Consider the following 25,296-nt stretch of genomic DNA (forward strand, 5'->3'; position numbering starts at 1 on the left):
TGTTCTGGTTATACAGAGCATCCTTATACAAATGCAGCCTCTGTACAATAAAAAATACAGCTCAAGATTTCCTTCTGGGTCCTTGTGGCATATGCACAGGTATGTGAACTGTCAGTGGTACTTCTCACTTAATCAGTATAAATATAGTGGTTACAGGAGGAGAAGATGACATCACACCTTTAATGGTAAAGGTTTTGCTTATACAGGAACAGCATAAAATAATTACACTCCCTAGCAGCAGTTGTTGATATGTAGTATAGTCCTGATCTTTTTCTCTCTTCACTGTGAGGAAGAAAATACAGCAGGACTCATTTATGTCATCGTAAATGAGAGAAGGATTTAGCCCCATGCATTTTGGTCCTAGCTATCTTAAGTAGGAGGGCAAAACCCTGGCTCTACTGAAGTCAATAGCAAAATGCTATTGATTTCCAGGGGACATGATACCACCTTGCGACTTCATGGTGTTCCAAGTTTATGGTAACTAAATCCAAACAAGAGGTATTTGACGGCTTTTCTTAGATCTCCATCTCTCTAGAGTTGAGATGGGTTTCTCTGGAGATTTCCAGTTCTGGTATCACTTTCTTCATCAGTGCAACTAGTCTCAGGTTTGTTGATCTCCACACCAGGACACAAAGACCACTGAAATTTCCAAGTTCTTGCAAGTGGCTTGGCATGTTGTCTCAGTTGCTGAGACTCCTAAACCCTCCCTGCATTGATTTCTCCACATGTGACATTCTAGATATCTATACATCTAGAGAATACAATAGGTGTATCTAACTTAAAAACAAATAAAACATTTACGCTTTAATTGGAATTGGTATGATTTAGACCTAAATTGGCACATCTTTCCTGCATGTTTTCCAATGTGTCTTCATTGTAAGTTTCCCAATTTAAGGCAATGTGAGAAGACAGAAGCTTTTTTTGCAAGACCATCAACACACACACCCCCCACCCCAAAACCAGTGCTAATGTCTATGGTGATCACAAAATGGTGACTAGTTACATTCACGAGATTTAAAAATACACAGATCAATAATGTTCTGCTACGACTTTCAAATAAAAATTTCATGTATTTTTTTCCAAACACAGTCCCTCTAGTAGCTTTTGTAATCAAGTAGGAGAGGGAGCCGTCGCATTACACTTTTCCAGGCCATTCCGACTGCCCCACACATAGTTGCTCCCCTGTCCCCCCACCCCCTATTTTCAGCAAAAGTATCATTCTTGTGCTGTTTGTGTAAGTGGACAGAATTTCGAGCATCTGCTCCCAAATGATTATAAATCAAGGAACTTTCATGCTCCGTTACCTTGCGAAGATGGTGTTATTAATGATCGCTATTCAAGGAAGTTCAGAATAAGTGTCTAAGTGAAGACATCTCGGATGTAAGGCTTTGTTTTGTTTCTGAAAACAGCTGAGTGAGCAGTCTTCGCTGTCACTGTTTAACATATTTCTGAGGCTACCACCTCAAAGAAATTTCAATTATTTTCATTAGCTTAGCAATAACATCAGCTTCCTCTGGAATCAGAAACAATACTGTCATTCCACAGCAACACCCATAGAAGTCATTTAGCTTAGACAAATACCGGGGCCTATGAAGATGCAACACTGCTCTTACTCCTCCACTCTTTATCTGGTTTCAGAAGTCTGAAAAAGCTGGCGCAAATCTACAACGCAGAAAGTGAAAATGTAAGCATTAGGTCATACTACTATTGGATTTGAAACAATGTAAGAAATGAATACGTATGGCCTGGCAGACCCGATTTGCTCGGCAAGTTAATACACCGTGATTTCCCACGTGATCCTTTCGTTTCAATAGAAGCAGGACCAACTCTGCAAAGAAAAGGCATCCCAGAGTCAGAGGACTGACCAAGTGAGCTTTTCGCCTGCTAATTACTTGCCTAGGTGCACAATGAATGCAACACACCCGTGCGTGAATACCACATAATACCAAATTTAAAGATAAGAGGTCTGACTCATCACTCCATTGCACCAGTTTTGTGCCTACAGGGCTCCATGTTCTTCCATGGTGACTCAGTCCCAAGACTCCCCTCTCTCCAGGAAAAACATGACAAGTCATGCAGTACATGTCAGGCTCACCCATCAACTATAATCCCCATTTGCATGGCAAAACTAACTGGAATGTAACATTCCATACCACTTACATTTTGCTGTTATGCCTAGAGATAAGACCATATATAATTAATGTAAAGAGCCGCAGTTTAAAACACAGTCATTAGAATTAACCCTGTGACACCTAGCAACACACTTAAGGAGCCCTGTTTAAGAAAACAGTCCTTGCCAAATGTTAATAGTGTGGATATGTGCACGCTAAGATTAACAGCACAGAATTAAGGAGAAGCAGATTAGTCACTGGAACAAAAAGTTTCTCTAGAGCAGTTCTCATTCCAAGATTGCTGCCTTCACTTTCCTAACCCAAAGCTGCTGAAACAGAAGAAACTTTTTGGACAACCGTAAGATAGGCATTGACTATTTCTTCTGAAAGGACATTCTGTGTTTATGACAGCTATTTTTGGCTTTCAGCTATACAAGTATAAAACACCATGAGGCCAGTTTTCTTGTCACAGTTTCCTATCACTATATATTCATTTATTTCAGTACAATTATATCTGATTATTTGCCTGGCATGGAAGTTAGACAGATTGGTGCTGACCCTTATAGGCAATTCTGAATAGACTTACGCTGGGCAAAATGGATAGGAGGAGATAATCTGTTCTACAGTCTCTGACAGCGTACAACCGTAGAAATCAAGGAAATCATTAGTAAAGGACTAAACCTTCAAAAGCCAAACAAAGCAAAAAAACCCCATCCTTCACCTTCCTCTAAACCTTAATAGATTGCTATCCAGCACCTTACCGTAATGTACTTTGTGCTTTTTTCTGTTTTTTAGTTGTGGGATCAGTAGGTTACCGGAGCATGCAGAGATCACAGACACACGTTTGTTTTCAGGATTGGGTCCTGAGGTACTTCCCAGAGAGAGCTGAATCTACCGTGGTCAAGCCTGCACAGTTTAGCCATCCTGGGCATCGGTGTACACAACCAGTAACACACCGAAAACTGCTTGTGGAAATGATTACACGCCATTGGGGAGCCACATATACTGAGTATTACATGCATGAATTATCCACTTGCCTGTGAACACAGTGTGCACACATATATAATTTTGTATTTACTACTACCACTGCAAGACCATAGCACCTCATTCTGATTACAGTTATATCTCATTGAGAGGTCAAGTCAGGAGCTGGTATTATACATGTGACTTTTTATAGGAAGGAAAGATTTGTTTTTAGGCATTCAGTTCTTTGAATTTTAACTTTGTCTTGTGATAAAGAAAAAATAAAATCCACATAAAACCACAAAAACGTTTAGTGCATTAAATACCGACTTTGAATAAATACAGGAACTTGACTGGTGACTGCAACAGGAGGGTGAAACCCAAAAATGTGTCAGTAGGATCATTCTCTTTTGAGGAACAATATAAAGACATGAACTTAAAATAGACGTAGCATTGGCTTTTATCTCATGCTCACTTACCCTTTGACAGCCAGAAACCAGCATGACTTAAAGATTTAGCACTCGCTACTCCCTGGTTGCCATCATTTTATTAGTGAATAGGTGTCCAGTCATGTGTGTGTCTCACCATTCATAGGTGTGTCTCTACAACCTGGTGTTCAGGTAAAAGTTATGGAAACAGCTCCATAGCTATGGTAGGGTTAAACCACAGAATCCGTGCCTTTACCCCCCATTATTATTAACTACTTCTATATCCCAACAACAAGGGGAAGAGCAGAGGTACAGCGTTCAGAAGTGAACAGTAAGTTACAAAACTTCAGACACGACCCAATATATTGAAAGTCTACAAGCACCAAGTTTGTGATACTGCTTCTTACTTGGTGAACCTCTCATTTTAACATCTCCTGGGTCACCAGTAACTGTCAACAATTATCAGACAACATTGATTCCCACCAATGTTTAAAGTACTACCTAAAACATCACCCACGCTGGGAAGCAGATCCAGTGAACAAGTACCAGATTCAGCTGACCACCGCAGTCACCAGCAGTATTTAATTTTAGGTGGTAGCTACTCTTCAGCGCGGGAGTGTAGTACAAGCTAGTTTGGCTGCAACGACTAAGATTTTCACCGCCAATTACCAAAGTTTGCCAACGAGTCGGTGAACGCACAGGTAAAGGCAGTGCTGCTGCGTTACGGGGTGCCGTCCTTTCGTCCCTTTTACCTGAGCTGACTGTAAGACGTGACAGCAGCCGGGCAGGGACAGCCGGAAGCCCAGCGGGTCCCCTCTCCGTGCCAAGGGACCCAAGGAGCGGCTGGGTGGGTCACTGGGAGATAGCCCGGCCGTGCCGCATGCCCGTGCGCGCTCTCACACACACTCACACACACACCTGCCAGGGCCGGCAGCGCCTCAGCAGGCAGCGCGAACCCGCCCTGAGGACAAGCGGGAGCGCGGTACGACCCCACCGGGGGCGGCCTCGGCGGGGTGGGGAGGGCGGGGGGGGCCGGCCGGCCCCCCCCGCCCTCCCCACCCCGCCGAGGCCGCCCCCCCACCCCCGGACACAGGCGCCCCCGCGGCGCTGAAGGGGGGAAACCCCGGGCGCCCCCCGCCCGCTGCCCCACACAGGTAAACGGCAACAGGCGGCGGCGCCCCCCCGCCCGCCACCACGCACCCGCTGCCCCGGCCGGGATCGCTACCTCGGGAAGGCTCTGTGGGCTCCCGCCGCCGCCTGCTCCCGCCGCCGCCGCCGGGGCGGATCAGCTGATATTTACCTGTGAGGTAATGCACGCTCCGTAAGGTCACCGTGCACCCGCCGGCACACGGTGCCAGGCGGGAGGGACGCCGGGAGCGGGAGTTGCTCCTCCGCCGCCGCCGCGCACGGCGCCGGAGCGGGGCGGCCGCGCCGCGCAGAGGCAGAGGCGGCCGCTGCCGCTGCAGCTCCTGGCACATGCTGCAGGTGTCAGCGCAGGAGCTGCCCCGCCGCCCGCCCGCCGCGCCCGCCCCCCCCGCTGCGCATGCGCACCCGCCCCACCGCGCCGGCGCGACGCTTCTGCGCCGGCGCCCTGCGGTGGCTGAAGCCGCCGCGAAGCCGTTGCCCGGCCCCGGCGCTCCCCTCGGGGGACGCTTCCCCGCCAGCACCGCCGCGCGCGCGGGGGGGAGGGGGCGGCGGGAGGGATGACGTAGTGGGGTGTGGGGCAGGGGCGAGGCCAGGCGGCGGGCCGGGGCCGCGGGGCGGCAGCCCCCCTCCAGCCCCCCGCCGGGGCGCGGCTCTGTGAGGGGGGTGCGGGCGCCATCCCCCCTCCCTCCCAGGGGAGCCGGGCGGGCCGGGGGAGCGGCGGGGCGGGCGGGCGGGAGGGATGATGTCATCCTCTTCTCCCGGGGAGGGGAGGGGCGGGGCGGGGCGGGCGGGAGCGAGGGGGCGCGACGCGGCGCCCCCCGGGGCCGGCACGTTTTAAACCCCTCACGGTGTCAAACCCGCACGTTTCGAAACGCGCTGCCCCGGGCGGCGGGGCGGGGGGGCGCGCCCGCTGCGGGGGGAGGCGATCGCTCCGGCCGTGCCGCAGCAGCGGGGCGCGGCGGGTGCGTTCGGGCTGGGCAGCCGCCGAGAGAAAGCATCCTAAACGCGGGTGGTGCTCCCCCGGGCCCTGTTTCCGTACGCGAGGGGAGCCCTCCGCGCTCGGTCCCCGGCGCCCAAGCTGCCGGACGCGGAGCAGACGGCAACTTTCGCAGCATCGCATACAGCGCGGTGACGTGTTGGGGAAAGAACGTTTTATTTAAGCCACGGTTAAAGCCGTTGCTCTGGGTTTGGATTCTGCAGGTGTAAGTGGCTCTGTACATGCTCGGCTTTAATGGGTCTCGCTGCTGAAGAGCAGAGGTTAGCGCGTGGGTGTGCAAGGAGCCTTCCGTGCGCGATAGGTAGCCCGGCTATAGAGAGCGATGAACAGCAACCGCTGGTCCTGCGGTTCTAAAAATTAACACGTTTAGGCTTGGTGAAGGAATCGAATTGTCTCTAGTGCTGAAGTTCTGTGACCCGCTTACTTCCCAGCTCTGGTCAGGTAAACCATAGGGATTAACCACGTGGGCTTAACGCACAGGTACCTGAGAAGAAAATTCAGCACCTCTCTGAGAAGGAGCCTCGCGTTTCCCTTTCGTCCGTCATGTATGACCTGAAAATAAGACACAGCCATCTGCATTAGAAATGCAATGTGCAGTCTTTAAAACAACGAAATTTGGAAGTTGGATGGGTTTTTTTCCCTTCAGCTTTCACAGATTTTCCCATCCACTTATTAAAACAATTAACAATATGTATAACTTTTTAGCTACTTAACCTTGAGCTCAGATAATGCTTAAGAGTCTGGATCCTACCCATCGCATGGTGTCAGGAGGGCTGAAGGCTTTTGGGGTGCTGCTACATTGGTCCTGTGTCGGGACTGCTGCTTTGACTAATCTGAAAACAACATGAGGAGACCTTAGCTGTGACTGGAGAAAAGGAGCGGAAAAGTGAAAAGGGGGAAGGTTTGATCATGCTGGAGGCTCAAATGTGCCTTGTTAGATAGCTAGGGCATTACACTACCCAACTGCATGCAAATATTTAAGAATTTAATAATCATCATCAAAAAAGCAGTCTGAGGGGTTGAGCACAGGGGAAAGGCGTTGCACAGACAGTGCTGGATTCTCACACCAATGCCCTGTTACACCATTTTGCAGTTACTGGCCTCCTCACACTGCTGAAGCAGTGGGAAAGAGAGGTGAGAAGAGGATGAGAATGCGATTCAGGCGTAGTAGGTACCACAGAGAATGGACCGATGGTACCCTCTGGCTCGGTAAGACACACAGGGAACGTGGGAGGGGTGGAGTGCATAAGAGGTGACACAACAGCTGAAGCAAGGTGTGAAGTCGTGGAGGACACGGAGGTTGAAATGGGAGCTTGAAATGAGGCGCGGTAGGTGATGGAGAGCCAGCAGGGGAAGTCCATGTATCTGCAGATGATATCAGTTATGGAAGTTGGTATTACCAGCGTATAGTAGAAAAACACGGGGAAAAGGCAGCGTCACAGAGGATGAAATGAGTGAGCATGCAACAAGGGATTCTGTCACCGTAATGAAGAGGTAAGGGAAGACTTGCGTTTCAACAGGGACGTTTAAGTGACAGTAACCTTACTGAAAGTGAAGTGACACATAAAGGAGATCAGACCACAGGAGAACCTGTCCTTAAAATCTCTGTTTCCAGCTCACAAGAGAATATACCAGGAGACCTTGATGCTCAGTAGAGATCCAGTTAAGATGTTAATGGGGCTGAGGATGTTCATAGCTCTCTAGGCTGCTAACCGGGAGGGCTGCTATAAATTATAGCTTCTGAGGCTTTGTCAGGGAGCGTTGCTTCATTTCTTGAAATTATGGGATAAATTCATCACTGTTTTAACATGGCACTAAATTATTTGCACTTATAGGCAGTTTCACCATGAGAAGTCATAATCTTTCATTCTCTAGAACGTGCCCTTCCAAGGCTAAGTAGCCAAAGGACTGCCCTCTCTATGGGTCACAGACCTGGCCATGACGGTCTTTGCATGACAGGAGAGGTAATGTGTTCAAGGGGGATTGAGACTAGAGTTAGCAGGCTGCTTTTCCACAAACTATCATCACATGGAAGCTGGCAGAATTCCCATAGAAAAGTGCTTTGATTCCTGGCGGAGCACCACAGGAACAGGATGTCAGGGCTTCATGCTGCTCTAGGTCTTGTTAGCGGTCTTGGGACAGACAAGTGTGCCCACCTGACTGAGCTGCTGCCGCATCAGGAAGGTTATTTTGTTTAGGGTACACCATACATCAGTGTATCCTAAGTGCAGTTTTCCTCAAATGTCCAGTTTGCAGGAAAACAATGTGTTTGTTGGGTTTGTTTTAAATGGATGAAAACTAAATTAAAACCAAAAGTGGAAGCCTCTGCTAGGTGAAAAGCCGGCTTTTTGGCCAGTCTCATGGAGATGGCTGATGGTACAAATTCAAATGCGGAGTTGTTACGGGACAGTCTGAGTGTTGCCTGTGACTGTGAGATACATTTCAGGCATCTGTTCCTTGCAGGAGAGGCATTAGCCTGTGTCTGCTGGAGCAGGCTTCTTTCTGCAATCAAACACCTGAAAACTCTTGTCCCCTCATTAATTCTAGTACCCGCAAAGCAACACACTCCATTTGCTGATCCTTTATACGTATCCTGGGGAGCAGTTCCTCCAGAAGCTGCTTCTTCATGCCTCTTTATGTGCATGCACTTGGATTATCTCACAAGATAGAAAATACTCTGAAGTTTGTTAGCTTCACCTGGGCGTGTCATCAACACTAGTCAAGTGCAAACATTAATCAAATTAAAGGTTCATCCCAGCCAGGTGTAAGGTCAACCTCCTAATTACAAGGCTGGAAAATGAGAATGACCGGGGGTCATTTAAACTTAAAATGTGATTTTAGGGCAAACTTAACAACGGGTTCTTCCTTAGCTGCCCTATTATCTTTCACCTTGAGTTTTTAAGATGTCTCATCCATAAGAGTCTAATTTGCACCTATACTGTGTGGCTTGGCTTGTTCCCTTCCAGCACAAGGGAAGTGTCTCAGGTGTGGCCAGCTGTGGTTTTGTTTGAAGTTCAAAGTAGTTCCTGCACTCCTGACCCTTCTTTCTGTCGCACCTTCTAAGCAAGCTGTCCTATCACATGTTGACCAGCTCTTCTTTCCAGCCAGCAGTTCATGAAGCAGTTTACAAACCCTTTACTGACTTTCCTACATTTTACATCTAATAACATTAAAAACTATGAGCTCTATAACAGTCCTCTCAAGTTTTCCATATGTAGCCGATTTCCTCTTGGGTAACATAAATGGCTAACAATGAAGATGGCAGACATGATAATGACACATTTTGACCAAGCAGCCCTCCCACCATTTGGTGTCAGCTTCTGAGGTTCCTAATTTGACATCCCCCCCATTGCTGAAGAATGAGAGAAGATCACACCTCCTACATCTAAGAGAGTGTGAGGAGAGCAGGAATCACACTAGACAGCGCTGATCTTAATGTCACCGTTAACAAATCTAATCTTTCCCTAGTTCATCTATCACTGTGCCAACTAGGCATCATTTTGTATGATTAAGTGCCTGTGAAATCAAGTAATAAACTGAATTTGTTCCATTTGAGTACGTTATCCAAACTGGACTTTTGGATGCATCATCATTACTATGATCTTTAACTTGTCAGAAATACCAGAATACAGGTAATAACAGTAAAAATACTGACACTGTTGGTGGCTTGCTTGACTCATTACAGGACAGAGAATAAAGTCCATACTTCACTCTGGAAAAATGCAGCGCTTGACACTGAGATGTCACAGAAAGAAATAGGATTTCTGCTATATAGAAATAAAAGATTTTAGTGGGTAATGTGCTGGCAGAGAACTACAAAACGCTTTGTACACTGTTATTAATTTTTTCATTAATAATTTTATTTATTCGTTCCTTAGGGGAAGGAAACGATGTCGACTGTTTAGCACCAGATTACGTTTGTAACTCTGGGCTTTCTTAATGACCTGGAAGTTAGAATTGTGATTAAGTAAGTCTGTTACTAAATTAGTAGCTTTGTGGTAGCTATGTGAGTTTTATTCACAATATGATGGCAGTCCCTGAGAGGTCACACTGTACCAGAAATGCATTGCAACAGACATTTATTTGCTTGCAAAATGAGGGGACTATTCACATCTGACACTTCTAAAGCACCTTCTGAGAGTATCGCTTATTCTACTCCGAGAGGAGTTTAAAACCTTTTTAGCGGCAAGTGTTACTAGCCATAACTTGTAATTGGTGAAACCAGGAGACGTCTGCCTTCTCTCGGTTTAATGCTGCCATTGTGTGACTGCTTCTCAGCTGAGCGCCAATGGGCTCCCACCCTCACCATACGAGTCCAGCCTGCCTACCAGAGAAAATAATGGGCTTGAAGGGAATCTGAGAGGAGCACAACTGTTTCAGAGAAAAAGACGGACAAATACATACCACGGGAGGCTGTGAAGAAGCAGAGTGATTTTTCCACTTACGATATTCTTTCAAACAATCAGATTTCAGGTTGTCTGAGAGGATGAAACTATAAAGGTCACCAGTTACAATAGTAAAAGATTTAATTCTCTCTTAGCTTTTATCTTCAATAAATAATACAGTCTAGCAGTGGCAGTCATCTTTTGAGAGAGTGAAAAGATAGTGCTACAAAATTATTGTCAGCTGATATATGCAAGTTTATGACTTATTTGCATTAATGTAGTGTATGGTGTATTACTGTGCTGTTGTGCTCTACATCTTGCAAATGCAAAAACTTTAAAGAGTTTGGAAGCTGGATATTGTAATGATACTTTGGAGCAAATAGGGCTTTACAGAGACTTTAATTTCATTAGCACATTGCTGCGGTCCTGTGCCAAACAGCTAAATAGTATGCGGCATTTGAAAATGGAAAGTGAAGTTAAACATGTGTATCATCAAGACCTCTATACATACTGAGGGAAGTCAGTGGTTCATCTGTGGAGATAAGGTGATGCTACTGCAAGAATGTGGGATGGGGATTTGGCAACCCGGTTTCACTTCCTAACCCAGCCTGAGCTGAGTGTTACCCTTGGCACAGCCCTTTCCTTTCTGTTCCTCCACCTGCAAAAGGAAAGGGTGGGGTCCCTTGTAAATGCTTTAAGATCTGCAAAGGAAAAATGGGAGCTATCCTTATGGTAACTAGGTGTATCCATACCCACCATCTAAAATAGTTACAAGGAAAGTTCTTTATGGAAGCAGACACTTGAAACAACGGTGGCCCGCGCTTCAAACACGGGCACGTGCAGGATGTGAATATGAAGCTGTACGATCTTGAGCAGATAACATGTCCATGAATTAATCTGCTTGGCTCTAAAGAAGCCAAAGCTGCTTTGTCAGTTGTGTACATGCTGTGTTGCGTGACAGGGAGCTACTGTGTCACTGCACAGCCTCCCTTCCGTCCTTGTGACTGCAGCGAGCCCTGGCACCATAGAGATACCCTACTGCACTGCCGGGTTCACCTTGTAAAGTAAACACTGGGATCACACGAAAGCAACTGTACAGAAAAGAATACAGGGACAAAGGGTGCCTGAATAGGAAGGATGCAGAAAGGCACAAAATGAGTCACACGGGACAAATTGTAATGACAAGTTTGAAAGGATGTTAGAAATGGGGGAAGGCTGAAGGAAGGTCTGCTGCTCAGTGGGGAATGAGAAGAAAAGCTGGTGACACCAAGATTGATATATTCAATGTTTTTTAGTCACAAACAAGGTGCTGGTACCCAGAAACTTAGCTTGCTTCATTTTAACAGGTCTATAGAAAAGTCCAAAATCAAGGACAGAATACATTTTAAACATTTAAGAAATGTAGATACATTGAAATCAGTCAGGCCTGCTGAACTCTATGCTGGCAAATTTAACGCACTGGTGCAGTCTCAGAAGCGCTAACAATAATCTTTGACAGCTGCTAGAATAAAAATCCCAGTGGAAAAACATAGTACCTGTCATTAAAAAGGAGAAAATTAAGAAAATAGGGACTTTCATGGGAGTCAGGCTAAGACTGTCACTGAGAAACGTTTTAAAACAAATACAGTTTGTTCCTAAACATGTAGAATACAGTCAGGCAACAAACACTTTTGAAGAACAAATCCTGTTAAATGGATCTAATCTCTTCTTTAGGACAAACAGCCTAGTGCCATAAGCACCTACCCCTATTGCTGCTGGTGACATGATGTCTCTGGGAAGCATGCAGGAGGTGCCTTGCTTTCCCTTTCTGGTATGGAGACTTTGTACCCACAAAACACTTCATGTCTGCAGAAGTCCATCCCTTTCTGTGGGTGCTCAATTTACTGGGCAAGTGCTACGAAGATCCTGCGTACAGGTGAATCCCTCCCTACCCTCTGACCGCATCTCGGGGAAGGTGGTCAGCTGAAGCCCTGCTGCTGTCTTGTTAGGGCAAGGTAATTTGCTGCCTACATGGGGTAAGGCAGATGCCTGGCAGCTGGGTATGGGCTACGTGAGCTACCTTGGAGGATACAGTCCATAAGCTGTGTACATTGGGCACCCCTGACCTAGTTGGTATATGGTAAGCGTCAGATGCGAGTACGGCTTTTAAAAGCTTTTGATGTAGTCCCACGTGATGTTGTTATGTGCTGAACTAAAAAAAAAAAAATGAGGCCAGGCTAAAATCACTCTGCAGTCTGGTAGGTGCACAAGTGGGTGAAATACCACTTGTCCAGAGTAATTATCAATGATTCACTGTCAAACCAGGGGAACATTGTAAGTGAGGTCCCACAAGGGTCTGTCTGGGGTCAGTTTTACTCAATGCTTTCATTAATGACTTGGACGAGAGTAATGATTTAGGGGGTAAATATAGGGAGTAAAATTTGTGGATGACATCAAGATGGAAGGGTTTGTGAGCACTTTGGCAAACAGGATTAGAATTTAAAATAATCTTGCTACACCGGTGAAATGTTTTGAAATCAGTAAGATCAAATTTAATAAAGAATGCAAAGGACTCCTCTTGGCGGGGGGAGAAGTCAAATGCAGAGGTGCAAAGTGGAGAATAGCTGGCTAGGCAGTGGTACTGGAGGGAAGGCTCTGGGTCCTACAGTCAATCATGAACTGAGGATGAGTCAACAGTATAATGCTGCTGAAAAAACATTCACCCCTGCAACGACTTTACTGTCCCATAAGCTGAACAAATGTAATTCTGGTGAATATAAGGATAATTACTCTGCACTACTCAGCACTAATTACTAGGGTTATGTGCCCAGTTTGGAATACTATAAGAAAAAAATAAAGTGAGAATGACTAGAGAAGAGGAAAAGGAGTGATGAAATTTATTTAATCTAGAAAAAAAGGAAATTGAGTGATGACCTGGTAGCATTCTTCACCTGTGTAAAAGACTTGCAGAGAAAATCAAGTCTTCTCCATGCCAACAAAAAGTAAGATGAGAATTAATTTGCAGCAAGAGAGATATATGTTAGATCACCATTTTCTCAGTATATCTCTGCATTTGAAGAGGTTTCTTAAAGAATTCCCATCATCAAAGTTTTAGAAGAACAAGACAGACAAATGTCTTTAAGGAATATGCTACACAGAGTTGATTCTTTCTCAAAGGAGATAGGACCTTTATATTTCTTCCAACCCTATGTATCTGTGATTTTTGTCTAACAGCTTAAATCACAAGGGATAACATAATTCTTAATAATCTAATTCTGCAGTTCAGTATTAAAATGTGTAGTCAATACCAGTCAATTAATTCTGAGCTCTTACAAGACAGTGGTGTACAGAACCAAAAAGCTAATATACCATAATATTTTGTTATGGCATCGTTTCTTCTACTGAAGGGCTCAGTCTTAAGAATCTGCACAAATGCCTTTGTACAATTATGTTACCTTTACTCAGGCAAAAAAAGCTACTCAGGTCTGTATAAAATTGAAGGATTGCGCTTCTTTATGTATTACTGGTGTGCACAGCGCAAAAACATTTATCAACCTGGTGATATATGGTATTGGGGTTTTTTTACTGGTATTCGTGGACTAAGTCCATCTAAAACTAAATCTTGATCCAATTCCATGTGGGAAAAGAAATACTACGAACGCTTGCTTTTGCACTTGTGTTATTCATGCTGGCTGCTGCCGTGCAGAACGGCACTGTGCCGACTGCGCGCAAGAAGGGCAGGCCGGGTGGGCAGCTCACCCTGGTCTGCACAGCTCTGCTGGGTACAGGACTTGCTCAGGTTGCAGCAGCTGAGGATCTGGCCTGCAGCATCTCTAGAGTACTGTTTTGCAGCTCTGATAATAGCATCATGAAAGGACGCAATTTATTTTTGCCACATACACTCTGTTCTAGCATTTTGCCTCCTTCTCTTTTGTTCCCAGAATCCTTTACTTTAAAGTAGAAGAAATGCTGTAAAATCAAGCAAGCTGCAACGAGGTGCTGCTTATTCATTCACTGGTTGGTTTCTCCTTTTTCTATTACCATCTGTTTGGTTTTGGAGACCAGGTAAGCGTATCAAGAGACATTTGAGGTCTCCGGAGACCTCTGCAGAGATCTGAGATTTCCAGTCGGTTATTGCAGAGTGTTGGGCTAGGGACAAGTCCAGAGGATCTGCGCTGTCAGGTCAGTATGAAGCCTTGTTCTTACCCTAAGTTTAATTTTTACCCTTTCTTCTCTCCTGAGGAAGTTTCAGATGGGAAAGAGCTGGGAGGCTTGCCTGAGGGTAAGTAGAGGGAATGAGAAAGGCTTTAATTTAGGGACAGAAACTGAGAGCTGCAAAATCAATTCTCCTTTGAGGTAGTCTGGGCCATGGCTAGGCGCCTGGCTGAAAGGTCACTCTAGGGTTAGGGTTTTGAGTTCCAGGTTCAGGTAGAGAAAAGCACAGAGCTACCTACCTCTGTGGGGGGAGCTAGGCAGGGGCTGTGACAGTTAGGGTCAGAGTTTGGGTTAGGGTAAGAGAAGAAGAGGAGGAGCAGAGTGATAGTTGAGGTGGGGCTGGCAGGTAGCTACCAAGGGAAGCTGAGGGCTGCAAAAAAAGTTCTTTGCTGAGGAATTTGTTGTCTGGGGCACAGCTAATCCTAACCCTAGAGTGCTCTGGGAGGGCTGGGGTTGGCCTTTGAGAGAGGATGCGTAGCAGAACCCAGCTTCTCGGGACAAAGCTGACCGGGAAGAAGTAGTAATGTGAGGGTGGCTGGAAAGAGCCCAGAGCTCAGGCTTGAGTTTCTCCTAGCCTCATGGAACCGAGGTTGAGGTTGGGATAAGGTGGCCACAGGGGCTCTGCGAAGAAGGAACGACCAGTCCCTTCTGAGCAGAAGCCTGCAGTTAGCTCCACAGGTTACTCAAAATCCTGCAGAAACCTGGGCTCTGCCCCACACCCTTTCTCTAACCCTGACAACAGAGGCTGGCAGAAAGAGCTATGCGGACGTGAGCGAAAAGGACAGACAAGGTGCTGGCCCTTTTGGAACCCAGGTCTCATCTTAGCTTCCTTTTCTCATGTCTCTCCTCATATCCCCACAGCAAGCCTCCACCCCAATCCGTTCTGCAGCCTGGGGGTGGTACCATGGGGCTACCTTCAATCTTGCCTTTGCCTCTTCAGCCTTCAGCTTCCCTTCCTTCATCTTGACCTTGCTTACTGTAGTCTTGAAAGTCAAGTCTGGCTAAATGTAGGTGGTAAGTGCTGCTGTAGATCTACTTATCCAATCTTCTGACCAACCCTTATGTCCATTACAATCATATAGTACTTAAGAGAAAAGTCATCTGAACTTCGACTCTGAAACTGTAAAAGAAAGAGAACAGCAGTAAGATGTCAGATTCTAGTACCAACATCTGTTTGGCTTTGGAGAGCAGTTGGCTCAGTGACTGAAGAAAGTGGATTTAATTTTATGAAGAGATTGGTTTTGATGGAGACACAGGGGGAAAGACTGGATAGTTATATCTGCTCTGAGACGTGGTTAGAGTATTCCCCATCCAATGCTAGTGCCAGGTGTGCGGTACAAGTAGGTAGTGGAAAGAAGGCTCTATTCTCTCTAACAGATTGCATTAAGATTACAACAGAACAGGGTGAACAGCACAAGGATACATTCAGTATCTCACAAAGTTAAGGTCAGCTGAAGTGCACAGCATTTTATATTTCCTCTTGTGAAAACAGAGACAGAAACAGAAAAATGGAGCTCCAGGTACTAGGTATTGTTAATGTCTGGCAGCAGAAGGAATAAGCACAGAGGTTAACACCTAATCACACAGGAGCTGGTTAGTGTTACTACCCCAGTGAGTATCTCCCCCTGGCCTCTGCAGCTTTGGCTGAGAGCAGTGATCCCGGCCTCTCCTGTTCTATGCTGTGTGACACCGAGTGCACACCTACTTGGCTACAGAAGAGAACCGGTCTTTGGGCTCATCTCAAAGAGCAACTTTTTCATGGATAATACTGTTGACTTTAGTCATAACACTCAGACAAGTAGAGTCTCCATCATGTGGCTGTACATGGAAGAAAAGTAATAGGATTGCTTCACTTCCCTGACTTATTGAGGAAATGGGAAAGCCCTGATTTATTAAAACAAAGTAAGTATTTCTCCAAAATAAAGAACGGCAGAACTTCACTCAGCCAAGCATTTCTCAAGCTACAAGAAGACAAAGAAGTAGGAAGAGACTATGAATCAAATAAATTATTTTTTATATCTCTTCTGTAGCTGTATCTGTGCCTTCCATCTGCAAGACTCTCTTTCCTGTTCAGCTATTCAGTTTGCAGAACAGAAACATTTGAAAAGCTGACTAAATTGAAGAATGTTAGACTTCTGTTTAAAAAATGCCTATAATATCCCCATTTTTTTAATTACCCAGCAACTAGTTCAAATTCTTAGTATACAGTGCATTTATTTTGTTGAACTCTGTATCAGTCCAGTGACAAATTATGGTGAATATCATTCTTCTTTTTTCATTCTGTGGGGAAGAATTTTCCCCAAAGGCAGGTTTTGCTCAAATTATAATTTAGGCCAGAAAGTTGTGTAACATTCAACTGCCAGTCATAGACTACTTTTCTGAGAATTGAACAGAAATGACAAAGTTCAAAATAAAGTCAAATAATAATTACACTTTAAGGAATTAGCGACAACAAATCAAATAGGATATTTGATAGCAGGGGAGCAGGATGAGAAGCAAATGCACAATATGTTTCTTCCTTGATAGCAGCACTTTTTAACCTTTCCTATCTTCTGGCAGGCAGAGAGAAGATCTAAGATTGGTATGAGATGAGAGGCGCTGGTGTACTCTTCTCACACTCTCTCCTTTGTATTTTTTACAGGTCAACATATCTACTTCCATTCCCTTTTTTTCTTTTCCTTTCAAATGGTATTTTTCACTTCAGTGAAATCGCATCTGAAATTTTGGACTTTCACTATCACCCAATGAACCCCCCTCAAAATGTTGCACCTTGAAGCTCTTCATTTACTGCCAACTCTCAACTCCCCCTTGCTAGATTACCCAATTTTCCCAAGTCCTGTGTTCCAAGACCCCTCTATTCTTTCTTTGCTATTCTTGTAGAGTTCATTAGTGGAAAAGTAGGGATAAATATACACGTGACTAGATTGCATCCAGAGCCAGCTTCTCTCTAGAATAACAATAGCCATGTTTATGCAGTGCTGGGGCCAAGCAAACAAACTTCACTAGAACCGAGCTGTGTCTTCTGCAGCCACTCAAGTGTTCGTGCCTCACACTGCCAGCTGCTACGGGGCTCATTGGCTCTGCTGGAGGCCCCTGCAAGGATGGTTGTCCTTGTTCTACAGCTGAGCCAGCTTCATTCATTTGCCCTGCTATGGGAGCTAATACGTTACTCTGGAAAAAGGAGGAATGGGGGAGATGTTGCCTAAACAGCTGAGCTGGACCTGCTATAGTGAAAGTTAGATTTGGAAGCAGCAGTATTATCTCTAGTGTTATCAGCCAAAGGCATAGGGCTTGGGGATTCTTCCATTTTCTGAAGTTTCCTAACCCCACAGTACCTGGGTGATGAAGAGTTGGCAGCAGGTAGATGTCAAAGGTTTACGTATAGCATCAGTAGTGCCTAGATTGTTAAAGGTCTTACACTGTGGCAGCCGTGCTGCTGAGATGGTATCATCTGGGTGTTTGTGCAGCAGTGAGATCACTTACAGGAAAATCTTCCCTGGACTTGTTCTAGCACCTGTTCTGGCCACGTAATGGTGTTAAATAATGTCAACAAAAAAATTGGGAAATAGCAATAGTAGAAAGAAAAAACACATATACATGAAAAATTGTCCACCAACCTGTGCATATTTCTGAGACAATAAAAAATATATTTAATTTCAGCCCTCGGGTGTTCACAGGACACTAAATTAGAACCATAATTATTCCACGCATTGTTTACAGTGGACAGAAGTAAAGAAAGAACCCCATTTAGCGGTAAGAGAGCAAGTAGCTGTGAGTAAACTGTGCTGACAACCTTCCAGCTGGATCAGGGTTCATTTTCCTAAACAGTTTTGGGACAGATTAAATAGGCGAGGCTGTGCTCTACGGGGATTACTGCCTCTTGTGTGGAGAAGACACCATGGACACTTAACACCTTGCAACAGGAGAAAGATATCTTCAGATATTGATAAAATTATGTGTTCCCAACCTCCAGATATGTTGGTTCCCCAAGCCATCAGTTCAAACATGATTGGTAACGAGTTTTGTAGCAATGCCATGATATCTGGTGTGTCAGCTAGAAAACAATGTCACCAATGAGATATCTGCTGTTACCAGTCCCAGCGATGATATGAAAGTAAGACCCAGGTTTTTTAGCTAATGGTTAAACCTGTTCACTAAAACTTAAAAACCCCTGATATTTTCACGTATCACAGACAGAGCGCTTGAGATACCAGACCTGTGGTACACAGTTTTGCTTCTACTGGGAGAACATTATCACCATCAGCAGTGGCCTTATGTTATTTACAAAGACCTGCTTATCTGCAAAGTCCTGTATTATTCACACATCCACGGCAGCCAGAATCAGGTCCAGTGGCAGTGAGTGGGGGAGGACACACATCTTTTATTTCATAGCGGGAGTGTGGACAACCTGCTGCTGGGCAGCCTCCCTGGTGCGTCAGCTGAACTGCTCTGAAGGAGAGAGATTATACGCAACAGGATAAGACTTCACAGTTTATCAGTTTAATATTAAAGCAGATGGATTTTAAAGAATTGGGGACTAATTGTCTTAAGTTGTGGTTCCAAGAGAAATCACGTGAGGCTTTAGGTACCTAGCAATGGGGAATTGAAGTGCCGCAGCTGGATGATGAAAGGCACTGAAGTAGTACAACTCACCTGACTGTTTCAGATTTGTTCTAGAAATTTTGAAGGGATAACTTTGTTTGTGCAGACTGTATGCCAGATCAGGTATTTACTGTCCTCTTAGCACCGGTACTGGATGAGGAATAACTCAGAGAAGCAGTATAAAGCGTCGTCAGCGTGAATCATGTTTTGCGTGCTCCAGCTAACTGGGCAGAAATGTAATTTCCTCCCTGATCCCGATTAGCTTTCTTTTCCCAAGTGCTGTAGTGGTCCGATATTAATAACACAGAACCAGGGCCTTACAGACAGCAAACAGATTGAGTAACCTTAACAAATGAGTACATAATAACCCACCAGAAATCACAACAGAATTTGGGCACAGTAGTTTCAATACTCCGATGTGGTAAAATAAGGCTGCGACTGTTTGTGTCAGCTGATCAATTGACATAAATGATATAAATGATCTCAGCTTCATTTAGCCTTTTCACCGTTACCACTTCTAGAACCCCAGGGATAATTGTATTTCAAGAAAACAAGCAAACTTTTCCCATGTTTGACAAAGTGAGATCTCTTTTGAAAAGACAGTCCTTTTCAAAAGCAATCACAGCTCTAAACATGAGGTGGTGGCTCATAACATTCTTACAAAAAGCCTTTTAAAATTGACTGGCAGACTCAGCCCCACCTCGTTCAATTATAAGAAAGCAAATGGGCTGCAAAGAAAACCTACTTAAAAAGTCTCCCGGCAGGCACTTTGGTTACTACCCAGTGTGAGTTACAAATTAGGTAATAGGAAAAGCAAAGAAATAACAGGCTTTAATAATGTTAGGCCTAAGCTAGTATTAGTCCACTTCTTATTAGAATCATATTAACACAAAGACAAAACCTTAGCATGGCTTACTTGAATAAGTTGAGCTATGTGGGAACATAGACTTCAGAATATTGTTTAAGTCACATCACTCTGTGATCTCTCTATAAAAAATGTAACTATCAGCCTTCCACACGCTAACACAAGCAAGGTACTTTTTAAAGCATCAGAACTCAAATAGACTAAAAAATCTGATTTAAAGACTGATCTGCTTAAATATGAATGTTAATTCTTGAGTACAGGTAGATTGCATTTAGCATTCATGCAAAGCGTACCCTTCCTCACCCCCTCCGGCGCTTTTATAATTGAATAAACGCTGCTGACTTAAATCATGAATAACCAAGAGTAACAGACTTGGCAGAGAAGGCAGACCTCACAGAAAGCTGTGAGAATCTTCTTGTGCATGCACAGGTTTTCAGGGATTTGTCCAGTTTTTGCATTAATGCAATGCATCATTTTGCTCATACTTGCTTGCTCCTAAACACCTTCTTACCTAAATGAAGATAGTGTGCTACTGCTGCATCTTTCGGAGGCCACAGGATTTGCAGGCAGGGCTGAGCCACACTCTCTTTGCAGATGGCTCTCTTCACCGAGACACCGCTACTCCTTTGCTGGAGGTTTCCACCAACAGCAAAGCTAGCAAAGGGGCTCCTCAGACTCACCCGTGCAAAGGCGTCTGCGTGCAGCTGGTTTGAAGCTGGACTGTGCTAACCTTGGTGATTTTACACCAAAGCAGATTGAGAAATACTCACGTATTTGACTGCGCCTGGTGACGAGCTGGATGGGACCCTTGTGCCAGTGAGGGGTTACACGTAGGGAGCCACAGTAACGTCTTCAGGTGACGAAGCTGGGGCCAGAAGAGTGCTACTGTCGGTGCTCTCAGCCTAAGGGTAGTGACACTGTGTCTATGCACTCATCTACTGTGTAAAGATACATGCTTAAATCAATTTTGGTTTCCTGTTCTTCAGCTATCCGAGCCTTCCTATCAGCTGTTACTTTAAACAACTGTAAGTGCAGTAAACAGCTGGCAAAAGGTTATTTGGGTTTGTACCACATTCATCAGATTAACCACTTTTAAACTGTTTTGTTTGCAGTAAAGCAGCAGCTATTATATTGCCTTGTGGATTTAAGGCAGCAAAATCGAGCCTGTGGGTAAGTAAGGGGGTTTTAGTGCTTTCAGTTACAGGCAGCAATATCTGCTGGTTTGCTGAGATGGCATTATTGGCATGAATATATACAATCGTGTCACCTGAGGGACATGAACACAACAGTATGGAGGTAAGTAACTTTAGTCATGTACTCCGGGTTTGTAACAGAGCAGCTCAGATAATGCCAGCAGAGAGATGAACTCCAGCTTGGATTCCACAAATTCTTCCTGCATGTGTCCTGCTTTTCTACCCCAAAACAGCCTCCTTGGGCAATACTGGAGATGCTTTTGAATACTCTGGAGTGATTAATCCCACCAAATGTTGACTGTCTGACCCATTTACCCAGCAAAGATTTTAGCAAAGGGGTGCCATTTTAATGAAGAACAAAATGTCATTATCAACCACGAGATCTACTGAGATACGAGGAGAAACAGCAAGACCATTAATCACTTCATTCACACAGAAGAATATTTAGAAACTTCCCCAAAGTAATTTGATGGCTCTTTTGTAGCCTGTCCCCTTTTTCTGCAGTATGATCTGTCTGTCTTTGAAGACTAGACTGGATTTGCCATCCTGGATAAAAACCTCTGCCTCCTGTCTTCCTAACATACAGTATAGACCTTGGCCTTGTACAGTCCTGGCACCTACGTAGGGGATATCTTTTCTAATGGGGATCTCTAGTTGCCTCTACAATATTATGCTAACTGTATGACGATAATGAAAGCAATTAGATGGCCTTAAGCTTCATGGAGGGCTATCTGACAAGGGAAAATTTTGGAATTAAAAAACCCCACAGGTTAATTTCACACTCAGAACTTCTCCACATGAGAGGATTTCCGCTGAAATGAGATGCTTCTCTTTAACTGCTTCACATTATCTGCTCTGGAATAAGTAGAGAAAAAGAAGCAGCAGGCCTTCCTCTTGCTGTAAGTCATTGTTTCGTTGTGGTGGTGATTTCTTTTAAAGTACTCCCTCAGCGCTGAGAACTAGAACTTCGTGCTCCTTGGGGCTGATGTGGGGGACAGTGCGTTTTGGGACTGTGCCACTGGAATTAGCAGCGTATTTTGTTGTTGGTCACTGTAAATCTGCATTTTCCATATCCTCTCACACAAGTGTAAAAATACCATGATTTGTTTTTTGCCTCAAGAGTTCATTGCTGTCTGACTGTGAATTTGTGGCTCAGGACAAAATAGTGATTGATGTGGATAGATACAGGACATACTTCTCCTAGGTACCCTGTTCCTGAGCAGTTGAAGGCAGCAGCAGCATCTCCTAGCTTATCTGCAGTGGAGCTTACCAAATCAAAGGTCTGGAAGGGACCTCAAAGTTCACCCTAGCTATCCCCCTGCCCCCAGGTTCAACTGTCCTATTTCAGTCTTGGCTCAAGCCTTCTAGAGACCTGCACTGAGGAAAACTCCACAGCAACAGAATAAGAAAGCAAATGGCGACAAGATTTAGAAGCATCACTTATCTCTGAAAAACTTCACATTGGGTATGGCTCTTTCCAGGATCAGGGAATGCAAGAACAGAAGCACTTCTGCGGTAGGCCAGGTCAAAGGTTTGGATCGCTCAATATCTAAAATGTGTCTAAAATGTTGAAACGGGGCACATATGTTGAAAAAGGCCTTATAAGGAATTTCTCCTCTGATGAAGCCTGTATTCAGACTATCTTGCTTAATAACATCAAGAGGTCTATTTTGCATTAACTTTATAATTCCTTTTTAAAACTGTTTATGCTTTTAACCTGCACAATATCCTGTGCCATTAAGGTTCATCATTCAATTCTGAGCTACATGGAAAAAAACCCTTCATTTTCTTTATTTGAAATTAGAGCCCTGAAGCCTTTTGACTATTGAATTGTGAAAAACAGTGAAAGACTGTTCCCTGCTCACCTCTCACAAACCATTTGGAAGCTGAAGATTCCCACAGTATTTAGTCTGCCGTCATATGGGAGCCACTCTATGCATTTATTGTTCCGACACCTTTCTCCTTCCTTCCTGTGCTCTTTGTGAAAGCGGGTGATCAGAAGTATCTGCTGTATTCAAGATGGGAATGCATGATAGATTTTTACAGCGGTATGATCATTTTTACTGTTATTTTCCTCTGCTCCTTTTCTAACAATGCTAATTTGCAGTTCACTTTTATTGACCACCAAAAATTGCTCCAAGTCCACTTTCCTGAGTGGTAGTAGCTAATTTATGTCCCGTCACTATGTATGAATAGTTCATATTATTTTTCCCATGTGTGTGTCTATTTTTCCCATTGTATGTGTTGGCATTGAGTTTCATCTGCTGTTTTGTCACCAATTAATAAAATACAGCAAGAATCCTTTTTGCACATCTTCGCAGTCAGCTTTACTCTGAATATCTGTGCCATCTGCAGACACTGCAACTTCACTCTCTACCCTTTTGCTATGTAACTTGTAAACATCTGGTACAGCACAAGCCCAGGCATAGATTTCCATAGTAGTATCTGGTAACAAACCTGTGCTGCAAAACCTGGCCCTTTATTCCTGTCTTTTATTTCCCACCTTTTAACTGGGGTGTGTGTGTGTTTGACAGTTTATTAGGACATCTTCTCTCTTCTCAAGAGGCTTACTTCTTTGAGAAGCTTGTTGAAACTTTGGCAATCAAAGTATACTGTATCAAATAAATCACTCTTATTTACATGCTCATTGACTTGTAAAAACACCCTAATGAACTGCTAACCCAAAAATTCCATTTATAATAATAATCTAAACCATTTTCCAGTGTGTCAAATTTTTGGCTTTATGTCTGTTAAATGTATTCATTATCTTAGTTTCTACTAATCTACCTTGTGCAGGCAGAAGTGGAGATTTTTTGGAGGGGATTTTGCAGCAGAATTGGGATGGCCAGTGATGGCTGAATGACTTCAGACTGTCAAAGGGTATTTTCCTGGAAATAAGTACATGGGAAACTCACAATGTCTCGTTGCTTCTAATTAATTACAAGGAGGTTGACACTGAATGGACTACGGTGGCTGTGTTGCACGCTGCCATGAAAAGGTATCTTCTCTGCCTATCATAGGGGTTGTCCAGCCATGGGAAGTTAGAGACGGCTCTGCAAAAATGCTGTTCCCTGTTTTCAGCACATACTGTTTGTCTCCATACCAACCCACTGAGTTTAGAAACAAAAGGAATATTTCTCCGCTAACTCTAATGTCTGATAGCAACAGCAATGTGAATCTGTTTGGGAAAGACTGTGAGTGAATATTCACAAACTATCATCTATTTTCCCTAATGAAAACTAAAAAAAAAAAAAAAACCCCAACCAAAAAGTTTTCCAACATGGCCACTAGTCTGAAGATGAATGCTATTAGCATTTGTCTTCTTATCCCTCTACAATCATGGCTAAGGAAACCTTTCCTTGGATAGAAAAAAAGTAACCCCTATGTCACTATTCTTGAAGCATCTGCAGCGTGACAGTAGGTTTTCTCTTTAGGAATTATAATCGAGTGCTATGCCCTGCATAACACTGAGACCAAAGGTTAGAGCTCAAGGTCGCTTGACAGAGGTTCGGAGACTTTCAGGACAGGTTGAACAGCCCACAAGATGCCCTCCCGAACAGCTGCCAGCAGCACGAAATCTGAAATGCCTGGTGCACCTGCTCTGGAGGGGGAACACATTGGTTTTGAAATACTGCTTGGAAATTTTAAGTTGTGAAGCATTCCTTTTGTGTGCTCCGCATGTCCACGTGAGTGTTAAAATGGAATAGTGCACGCCAACCCACCGGGTGCGAGGGCTCTGCGTGATGGATCGGAGGGACCATTTTGCAGCTTGTGTGTGCTTTCATGAATATTGATCGTTGTTTACCTGTAGCGCAGAGTGGATGATCTATGTGAGAGCCTTCACTGATAGCCCCAGAAAGGTTTTCTGTGCATTGTCCAGATTTTTTCCCTCAGTGAGGTTTTACTCTTTTATTTCAAACTGCGTACTCAGTGCAAATGCTTCACCTTTCAGAATTAGCAGCTTCCTTATCTATATGGATTTGTTGTGAATTTTAGAAACAGCTGATGAGAAAAAAGTAGAAGATGCTTAATCAGTAAACAAGATGTGGCTTCACTAAGTAAATAAAATAAGACTCTGTTGTCCTTGATGTCCATCAAACCAAAAATCACCAAGGGTGCATACACACATTTTTGAGACCATTTTGAACTATGCAAAGAGGGAAACGAAGGGGATAACTGGTAGGAATACAGTGTTGTAGTTAAGGATGAGTTAAATTTAATATAAGAACTTTTTGTGGGAAGGCTTAGGTCTTGGTGAACAGTCTTACTGGGGTCACTCGCATATTGAGGGTCTGTATCAGATTCATAGCATCTCTGGGAGCAGTTTGGTCTCTGTCAGACTGAGCTATGTTGTGGCTGGGGTAGCCAAGTGCCGAATGCCTTTTCCTGGTAGAATAAGTACTAGGGCCTGG

The 25,296-nt window shown here is 44.4% G+C and overlaps 1 protein-coding gene across 2 annotated transcripts in view; it reads right to left on the reverse strand.

Annotated features, from left to right (window-relative positions):
- Nucleotides 1-4,873, reverse strand: part of DTNA (dystrobrevin alpha) — a 232,854-nt gene extending 227,981 nt beyond the window's left edge. The window contains exon 1 of one of the 2 annotated variants that reach the window (XM_076329753.1): nucleotides 4,803-4,873. The gene's annotated coding sequence lies outside the window, so the exon portion shown is untranslated. Of the gene's footprint in view, nucleotides 1-4,727; nucleotides 4,778-4,802 lie in introns of those variants that run through there. The other variant, XM_076329752.1, reaches the window with a different exon arrangement.
- Between the last annotated feature and the right edge of the window lie 20,423 nt (nucleotides 4,874-25,296).

Source organism: Aptenodytes patagonicus, chromosome 2 (assembly GCF_965638725.1).
Source record: "Aptenodytes patagonicus chromosome 2, bAptPat1.pri.cur, whole genome shotgun sequence".
Taxonomy (NCBI): domain Eukaryota; kingdom Metazoa; phylum Chordata; class Aves; order Sphenisciformes; family Spheniscidae; genus Aptenodytes; species Aptenodytes patagonicus.